Source organism: Spermophilus citellus, assembly GCF_964194105.1.
Source record: "Spermophilus citellus genome assembly, chromosome: 3".
NCBI lineage: Eukaryota > Metazoa > Chordata > Mammalia > Rodentia > Sciuridae > Spermophilus > Spermophilus citellus.
The window spans coordinates 39,286,278-39,295,682 of NC_138184.1; the positions used below are offsets into that span (position 1 = coordinate 39,286,278).

General features: G+C 39.4%; 1 long non-coding RNA gene across 1 annotated transcript in view; it reads left to right on the forward strand.

The window, feature by feature from the left end:
• LOC308645285 overlaps nt 1-8,987 on the forward strand; it is a 209,743-nt gene extending 200,756 nt beyond the window's left edge. Inside the window, exon 3 of the long non-coding RNA XR_014021175.1 lies at nt 7,109-8,987. This is a non-coding gene — a long non-coding RNA (uncharacterized lncRNA). The remainder of the gene's footprint in view (nt 1-7,108) is intronic.
• The last annotated feature ends 418 nt before the right edge of the window (nt 8,988-9,405 follow it).

Consider the following 9,405-nt stretch of genomic DNA (forward strand, 5'->3'; position numbering starts at 1 on the left):
AGCTGTGTGCAGAGAAGAGATGGGTGTTACTGAATAATGGCAGATGACACTAAGTCCATCCATACATCAGCTTATTGAAAGAATTGTTGGCAGTGAAAACACTTATTCTGATCCTGAGTCAGCCTTGGAGGAAATGGCTATTTTTTTTTATTGGTTGTTCAAAACATTACAAAGCTCTTGACATATCATATTTCATACATTAGAATCAAGTGGGTTATGAACTCCCATTTTTACCCCAAATACAGATTGCAGAATCACATCGGTTACACATCACATTTTTACATACTGCCATATTAGTGACTGTTGTATTCTGCTACTTTTCCTATCCTCTACTATCCCCCCTCCCCTCCCCTCCCATCTTCTCTCTCTACCCCATCTACTGTAATTCATTTCCCTCCATGTTTGTTATCCCATTCCCCTCATAACCTCTTATATGTAATTTTGTATAACAATGAGGGTCTCCCTCCATTTCCATGCACTTTCCCTTTTTTCTCCCTTTCCCTCCCACCTCATGTCTCTGTTTAATGTTAATCTTTTCTTCCTGATCTTCCTCCCTGCTAGGTTCTTAGTTACTCTCATTATATCAAAGAAGACATTTGGTATTTGTTTTTTAGGGATTGGCTAGCTTCACTAAGCATAATCTGCTCTAGTGCCATCCATTTCCCTGCAAATTCCGTGATTTTGTCATTTTTTAGTGCTGCGTAATACTCCATGGTGTATAAATGCCACATTTTTTTTATCCATTCATCTATTGAAGGGCATCTGGGTTGATTCCACAGTCTAGCAATTGTGAATTGTGCTGCTATGAACGTTGATGTGGCAGTATCCCTGTAGCGTGCTCTTTTAAGGTCTTCAGGAAATAGTCCGAGAAGGGCAATAGCTGGGTCAAATGGTGGTTCCATTCCCAGCTTTCCCAGGAATCTCCATACTGCTTTCCAAATTGGCCGCACCCGTTTGCACTCCCACCAGCAGTGTACAAGAGTACCCTTTTCTCCACATCCTCGCCAGCACTTGTTGTTGTTTGACTTCATCATGGCTGCCAATCTTACTGGGGTGAGGTGGTATCTTAGGGTGGTTTTGATTTGCATTTCCTTGACTGCTAGAGATGGTGAGCATTTTTTCATGTACCTGTTGATTGATTGTATGTCCTCCTCTGTGAAGTGTTTGTTCATGTCCTTGGCCCATTTGTTGATTGGGTTATTTGTTTTCTTATTGTCTAATTTTTTGAGTTCTTTGTATACCCTGGATATTAGGGCTCTATCTGAAGTGTGAGGAGTAAAAATTTGTTCCCAGGATGTAGGTTCCCTATTTACCTCTCTTATTGTTTCTCTTGCTGAGAAAAAAATTTTCAGTTTAAGAAAGTCCCATTTGTTGATTCTTGTTATTAACTCTTGTGCTATGGGTGTCCTATTAAGGAATTTTGAGCCCGACCCCACAATATGTAGATCGGAGCCAACTTTTTCTTCTATCAGACGGAGAGTCTCTGATTTGATATCTAGCTCCTTGATCCACTTTGAGTTGACTTTTGTGCATGGCAAGAGGAGGGGATTCAGTTTCATTTTGTTGCATATGGATTTCCAGTTTTCCCAACACCATTTGTTGAAGATGCTATCCTTTCTCCATTGCATGTTTTTAGCCCCTTTATCAAATATAAGAAAGTTGTAGTTTTGTGGATTAGTCTCTGTGTCCTCTATTCTGTACCATTGGTCTACCCGCCTGTTCTGGTACCAGTACCATGCTGTTTTTGTTACTATTGCTCTGTAGTATAGTTTGAAGGCTGGTATCGCTATACCACCTGATTCACACTTCCTGCTTAGAATTGTTTTTGCTATTCTGGGTCTTTTATTTTTCCATATGAATTTCACGATTGCTTTATCTATTTCTACAAGAAATGCCATTGGGATTTTGATTGGCATTGCATTAAACCTATAGAGAACTTTTGGTAATATCGCCATTTTGATGATGTTAGTTCTGCCTATCCATGAACAAGGTATATTTTTCCATCTTCTAAGATCCTCTTCTATTTCTCTCTTTAGGGTTCTGTAGTTTTCATTGTATAAGTCTTTTACCACTTTTGTTAGGTTGATTCCCAAGTATTTTATTTTTTTTTTGAGGATATTGTGAATGGAGTGTTTTTCCTCATTTCCGTTTCAGAAGTTTTGTCGCTGATATACAGAAATGCCTTTGATTTATGTGTGTTGATTTTATATCCTGCCACTTTGCTGAATTCATTTATTAGTTCTAGTAGTTTTTTTGTAGACCCTTTTGGGTCTTCTAGGTATAGAATCATGTCATCTGCAAATAGTGATAATTTAAGTTCTTCTTTTCCTATTTTTATGCCTTTAATTTCTTTCGTCTGTCTAATTGCTCTGGCCAGTGTTTCGAGAACTATATTGAATAGAAGTGGTGATAGGGGGCATCCCTGTCTTGTTCCAGATTTTAGAGGGAATGCCTTCAACTTTTGTCCATTCAGAATGATGCTAGCCTGAGGCTTATCATAGATAGCTTTTACAATGTCAAGGTAAGTTCCTGTTATCCCTAATTTTTCTAATATTTTGAACATAAAGGGATGCTGTACTTTCTCGAATGCTTTCTCTGCATCTATCGAGATGATCATATGGTTCTTATCTTTAAGTCTATTGATGTGGTGAATAACATTTATTGATTTCCGTATGTTGAACCATCCTTGCATCCCAGGGATGAATCCTACTTGATCATGGTGCACAATTTTTTTGATGTGTTTTTGTATTCGATTCGCCAGAATTTTATTGAGGATTTTTGCATCTAGGTTCATTAGAGATATTGGTCTGTAGTTTTCTTTCTTTGAGGTGTCTTTGTCTGGTTTCGGAATCAGGGTGATGTTGGCCTCATAGAATGAATTTGGTAGAGCTCCCTCTTTTTCTATTTCCTGAAATAATTTGAAAAGTATTGGTATTAATTCTTCTTTAAAGGTTTTGTGAAACTCCGCTGTATACCCATCCGGTCCTGTGCTTTTCTTGGTTGGTAGTCTTTTGATTGCTTCTTCTATTTCATCCATTGATATTGGTCTGTTTAAATTGTGTGTATCCTCCTGACTCAGTCTGGGCAAATTATATGACCTAAGAAATTTATCAATGTCTTCACTATCTTCTATTTTATTGGAATATAGATTTTCAAAGTAATTTCTAATTGTCTTCTGTATTTCTGTAGCATCTGTTGTGATATTGCATTTTTCATCTCATATGTTAGTAATTTGAGTTCTCTCTCTTCTTCTCTTCGTTAGCATGGCTAAAGGTCTGTCGATCTTGTTTATTTTTTCAAAGAACCAACTTTTTGTTTTGTTAATTTTTTCAATAGTTTCTTTTGTTTCAATTTCATTGATTTCTGCTCTGATTTTAATTAATTCTTGCCTTCTGCTACATTTTCTGTTGTTTTGCTCTTTTCTAGGGCTTTGAGATGAAGTGTGAGCTCATTTATTTGTTGGTTTTTCCTTTTTTTGAGGAATGACCTCCAGGCGATGAATTTCCCTCTTAAAACTGCTTTCATTGTGTCCCATAGATTCCGATATGTTGTGTCTGTATTTTCATTTATCTCTAAGAGTTTTTTGATTTCCTCCTTTATGTCTTCTGTAACCCATTGATCATTCAGTAACATATTGTTCATTGTCCATGGATGTAGGATTTTTCCTTCCTTCTTTTATCATTGATTTCCAGTTTCATTCCATTATGATCTGATAAAGTGCATGGTATTATCTCCACCCTTTTATATTTACTGAGGGTTGCCCTATGGCATAATATATGGTCTATTTTTGAGAAGGATCCATGTGCTGCTGAGAAAAAAGTATATCCACTTGATGATGGTTGATATATTCTATATATGTCAGTTAAGTCTAGGTTATTGATTGTGATATTGAGGTCAATAGTTTCTTTATTCAACTTTTGTTTGGAGGATCTGTCCAATGGTGAGAGAGGTGTGTTGAAGTCACCCATGATTATTGTGTTGTGGTCTATTTGATTCTTGAACTTGAGGAGAGTTTGTTTTATGAACGTCGCAGCGCCATTATTTGGTGCATAAATATTGATGATTGTTATGTCTTGTTGGTGAATGGTTCCTTTTAACAGTATATAATGTCCTTCCTTATCCCTTTTGATTAACTTAGTCTTGAAGTCAATTTTATTCGATATGAGAATGGCCACCCCTGCTTGCTTACGAGGACCATGTGCGTGGTATATTTTTTCCCAACCTTTTACCTTGAGCCTGTGTATGTCTTTTCCAATCAGATGTGTCTCCTGGAGGCAGCATATTGTTGGATTTGTTTTTTTAATCCATGTTACCAGCCTATGTCGCTTTATTGGCGAGTTTAAGCCATTAACGTTTAGAGTTACTATTGATATATGGTTTGTACTTCCTGCCATGTTTGATTATTTATCTCTTTTTTTTTTCTAATTTAGTTTGTTTCTCCATGATTAGCTTTCCCCCCGTCCTCTGTCTTTACCGAGGCACTTCCCGCTGATGGTTTTGGTTATTGTTTTTCATTTCTTCCTCATGTAGAGTTTTGCTCAAGACGCTTTGCAATGCCGATTTTCTGGCTACAAATTCTTTTAGCTTTTGTTTATCATGAAAGATTTTTATTTCGTTGTCATATCTGAAGCTTAATTTTGCTGGATACAGAATTCTTGGTTGGCATCCATTGTCTTTCAGTGTTTGAAATATGTTGTTCCAGGATCTTCTCGCTTTCAGCGTCTGTGATGAAAAATCCGTTGTTAACCTTATTGGTTTACCCCTAAATGTAATCTGCCTGTTTTCTCTTGTAGCTTTTAATATTTTCTCTTTGTTCTGTATATTGGATATCTTCATAACAATGTGTCTTGGCGTTGGTCTACTGTGATTTTGTGTGCTCGGTGTCCTGTATGCATCTACAATTTGTATATATCTGTTTCCTTTTTTATTTCTGGAAAGTTTTTTGTAATTATTTCATTCAGCAGGTTACTCATTCCCTTGGTATGAATCTCTGTGCCTTCCTCTATCCCGATGACTCATAAGTTTGGATTTTTTAATTTATCCCAAATCTCTTGGATGTTTTTCTCGTGATTTTTTACCAGCCTATCTGAGTTGTCTAGACTCTTTTCAAGATGATATATTTTGTCTTCATTATCTGACGTTCTGGCTTTTACTTGCTCCACTCTGTTAGTGATACTCTCGATTGAGTTTTTAATTTGGTTTATCGTTTCCTTCATTTCTAGAATTATTGTTTGATTTTTTTTATAATCTCTATCTCCTGATAAAGATGCTTAACTTCTTCTTTTATCTGTTTATGTAATTCATTTTTAATGTGATCTTTAAGGTTCCTTTCCATCTGTCTAAAGTGTTCCTTGAGTTCTTTATATGGCCATTTTTCTGATGACTCCAGGTCCTCCTGAATATTTAGGCTGTCCTTCATTGTTTGTACTCCTTTTCTTCCTTGCTTTTTTATGCTCATGATACTTCTTGTTCTGTTTGACTGCTGAGACTGTTTACTCTTATAAATTTATTTGATGCTTGGGAGGAGAGATATTAGAAGGGAAGGGAAGAAGTGACTAAAGAGAGTGAGTGTAGGCAGGTAGAATTCAAGAAAGGGGGAATAAGAAAATTGAAAAGAAATGAAAAGACAAAAGAAAAAAGTGAAAAGAAAGAAAGAAAAAATGAAAAAATAAAAATTTAAAACCCCAAAAAATTATAATGATAATAAACAAATGGAAATTAAAGTTTAAAAAATAATAGTAATAATAATAGAATAAAAAGAATTAAAAAAATTGAAACCATTAATAAGAAAGTTGAAGAACAACAACATCATCAACAACAAAAAGTAAAAATAAAATTAAAAAAATACCAATAAAAATCATTAAAAATAATAATAATAATAATAAATGCAGTCATAGAGCTCAATTAACTTCTCTTCCTGTAGGTGGAGCTATGCCCACTGGGCCAGGCTTCTCTTCTTGATGGGTGGGAACCAATCACTGTTCCTCAGCTCTTCTTCCCAGACTGTGCGGGTCTCCAATCCTGAGTGCCTAGGGCCTTCTCTTGTGGTTCCTCAAGCCAAGCCCCGCTCACCTGTGACGCTCACCACAATACTGGCTACACGCCGGGTCTGCTGCTCCTGGGAGCCCTGTTTCCATGGATGCCTGGGCACACACTTTCTGTTTGCCTCCCTCAGACCCTAAGTTTGTAGGGCTTGAGGCTGAGGACCCCCAGCGAATTTGTTTGCCCTCAGGTAGCAACTCCCCTGGTAGGTGGTGCAAGGGACCTCTGTTGTCAGCAGAGGGATACCCTGGGTCTGACTATCGTGCTCAGTTGGCTTTTACCTCTGTGAGTTCAGGTGGGCCGACTAGTTATTTCAGTGGGATCATTAGTGCTCAGTCACTAGAAGCAGGCGAACCAGAACTAGAATGCAGCCCAATCCGGGCTCGGTGTGTTCTGAGAGGGGCAGACTGTTCGCCCGGGATCCCCTTCAGCTCAACAGTGCCTAGTGGTCCTGAGCGAACAGTATTTTGACAGTTTACTTCTCCCTATGCTCGCGCAGCTGAAGGGGTTAGAGACTTGATCTCTCCGCGTCCGCCGCCATGTTGGATCACTTAGATTTTAAATTGTCACTCATCTTATCAGGCGTTCCATTTTCCTCGGCAGCTCACTCGCACGGTGAAGAGTCTGCTCTATGGTTCTCCGCGGGAAGCGGTGGCGGTGGCGGCGGCGGCAGCAGCCCAGCTGTGGCCTTCGGGACCTCCGGGGAGGGGGTGCGGGCTGGGGGAGGGGAGGCAGCGCCTCAGGGCCCGTGCGGGCCGGGTACTGGACACACGGAGAGCGGGCGGGGTGGGGGAAAGAAATTGAGATCTAGATTTAGGGAGTGAGCGTGGGAGGAGAGACGGCGGGGGAGAAGCAAAGCGGAAAGGCGGAGAGGAGAAGGAGAAGGGGCCGAGGGAGCCGGGCAGCTCGGGGGATGCAGCCTTACTGCTCGCACTGAAGTCGTGATGGACTCACTCCACCTTGGCTGGAGTCATGGCGGATTCACTCCACCTAGGCCCCTTTCTTGACACGGTGCTGAGTCTTTGTCGACAGATCTCCTTTAATGATCTTTACTTCTTCTTTTAAGACGTGGCAACATACGCTGCGGGCGCGGTGGCGCGGAGCACGGAGTGGCTTACTCACTTCCCGCCGCCATCTTGCATCTTTGGAACTAATGGAGTATCTGAAGTCATTAAAACCACAGTGAAGGAAGACACAGTGACTGAGAAACTCCAAAGCAGTGCATCCTCAATCCATGGTCTCTAACAACAGTTAAAACTTTGACTCTCAAACACAGTTACCTGCCAGTCTTATCCAAGCCCAGAGCCTCGACACTCGGAGTACACCTGCCCTCATTTTTGGGAGTCGGTCGGTCGAGTACGGCAACGCCAGAGGCGACTTGATATAAACCCACACTATGACTGAACTCCGTCGCTTAGCGCGTACAACCGGAAATGGCTATTTTAATAAGTGTATTTTGCTTTCAATGTGGGTGTAAGAGTATCCTCACTTGAAGAGGAAAGGAGCACACGTGAGTTTTTGTTTCAAGTAAACTTCTTTTATAGCATCTGTTATGATTTAAATATACAGTATCCCCCAAAAGCTCACGTGTAAGACAAAGCAAGAAAGCTTGGAGGTAAAATGTCTGGGTTATAAGAGCCTTAACCTAATCAGTGTATTAATTCAATGATAGGCATTAAAGGTGGGGGTGGGTAACCGTAGGCAGGTAGGATATGGCTGGAGGAGGTAGGACCCTGGATTTGTGCCTTTGGGCTATTTGTACCTGGTGAGCAGAATTTTTGCTCTGCTTCCTGGTGCCATGTTCTGAGCTGCTTTTCTTCTCTCTATCCTTCTGTTGTGATGTTCTACCACATCTTGGGCCCAGAGCTAAGGAGTCCATCTATAAACTGAATTCTCTGAGACAGTGAACTCCACATAAACTTTACCTCCTCTATGTTATTCTTGTCAGGTCTTTTGGTTACAGCAATGAAAAACCTGACTAAAATAGCATTTTTAGGTTCGTAGCAAAACTGAGTGGAAAATACAATTCTTATAAACCTGTTACCTTACAAACCCACCTAGCCCTCTCCACTGTCACTCTCCCATAGGGGTGCATTTGTTCCCATCAATGAACCTGCATTGACAAATCATTATCTCCCAATGTCTGACCTTTACATTAGAATTTGCCCATTTTATTTTTATTTTTTTAAGGTACTGGGAATTGAACCTAAGGGTGCTTAACCACTAAGCCACACCCTTTTTATTTTTTATTTTGTGAAAAGTTCTCACTAAGTCCCTTAGGGCCTTGCTATGTTGCTGAGACTGGTTTTAAACTTGTGATCCTCCTGCCTCAGTCTCCTGAGCTGCTGGAATTCCAGGCCTGGCAAGGTTTGATCCTGTTGTACGTTCTGTGGGTTTGGACAAACGTATAGCAGCATGGATCCACCACAGTAGTATCGTATAGAGTACTTTCATGGTGCCAGAAATTCTCTGTGTGTTCTACCTGTTCATCTTTCCTTCTCCTATCCAACTGATCTTATAACACTCTCCATAGTTTTGCCTTTTCCAAAATTGCATATAGTTGGAATCATACAGTATGTAGCCTTTTCAGACTGGCTTCTTTCACTTAGTAATACACATTTAAGTTTCCTTCATATCTTTCCATGGCTTGGTGGTCATTTCTTTCAAGTGCTAAATGATATTCCATTGTTTGAATGCATCACAGTTGATCCATTCATCCATTGAAGGACCTCTTGGTTGTTTCAATTGGGCAATTATGAATAAAGTCACAACAAACACCCATGTGAAGGTTTTTGTGTGCATGTAAGTTTTCTAAAACCTGAGTTTTTAAAATGAGGAATGAAATTTTCATAACAGTGGCAATGCCATTTAAACCATGTTAGTTTTTTTTAAAGGTCAGTGTTCATAATACCCATTAAAAATGCCAGAATTTGTAATAAAGCTCCTATTTTTATACCAAAACCAAAATTGCTTGTGAAGAGCTGACTCTCTTGTTGGAGAAACAAAGAAATGACGTATTGCACATCTTCAGAAACAATATCTAAAGCTAGTTATATATTACAATTTTAAAAAGAAAAACCTTCTAAAGCTGAATGAAACCAACACACAAGCGAAGAACCAAGTTTCCATTATTTTATAAGTTAAAATAGGCAATAGGGTATGCTGTGTTCATTAACTTAGCATCTGATGGTGCTTTTAGTGTGTTCTGGAGAGATCTTCCCATAATTTTTAGGCCCATGTTTAGGTCATTGCTGCCATTGGTGATAATGTGTATAAATTCAAAGTTTCACATTTAGCAGAGATAAAGAGTAAGAAAATAAGTTGAGGCTTCCCGGATATAAAATCTAATCTATACTACAAGCT